Source organism: Bison bison, unplaced genomic scaffold (genome assembly GCF_000754665.1).
Source record: "Bison bison bison isolate TAMUID 2011002044 unplaced genomic scaffold, Bison_UMD1.0 scf7180017863202, whole genome shotgun sequence".
NCBI classification, from domain to species: domain Eukaryota; kingdom Metazoa; phylum Chordata; class Mammalia; order Artiodactyla; family Bovidae; genus Bison; species Bison bison.
The window spans coordinates 12,053-12,504 of NW_011493774.1; the positions used below are offsets into that span (position 1 = coordinate 12,053).

The window sequence follows — 452 nt, forward strand, 5'->3', positions numbered from 1 at the left end:
AGAAGTAGAGAGAGTAGTTTTATGAGCCCTATGGCCCTATCATCCACCTTCAATTAAAGCATTTTGCAGGACTTCCCTGGCAGCCCAGTGGTTAGGACTCTGTGCTTTCACTGCCAGGCCTGGGTTCAATCCCTGGTCAGGGAATTAAGATCTTGCAAGCTCTGTGGTGCCGCCAAAAAGAAAAAAAAAAGATCCAAGCATTTTTCCAATCTTTCCTCATCTCTTCTTTATTTTTTGTGTGTATTATTTTAAAGCAAATTCAAGATATCATGTCATTTTAAAAAATTTATTTATTTTAATTGGAAGCCAATTACTTTACAGTATTTTAGTGGTTTTCGCCATACATTGACTTGAGTCAGCCACGGGTGTACATGTGTCCCAGCTGGTGCTCTGGGACAACCCAGAGGGATGGGGTGGGGAGGGAGGTGGGAGGGGGGTTCAGAATGGGGGGA

The 452-nt window shown here is 43.4% G+C and overlaps 1 protein-coding gene across 1 annotated transcript in view; it reads left to right on the plus strand.

The window, feature by feature from the left end:
* The window catches only part of CCDC22 (coiled-coil domain containing 22), a 12,389-nt gene that overhangs the window by 6,066 nt on the left and 5,871 nt on the right, over positions 1-452 (plus strand). The gene's annotated exons all lie outside the window — the stretch shown is intronic.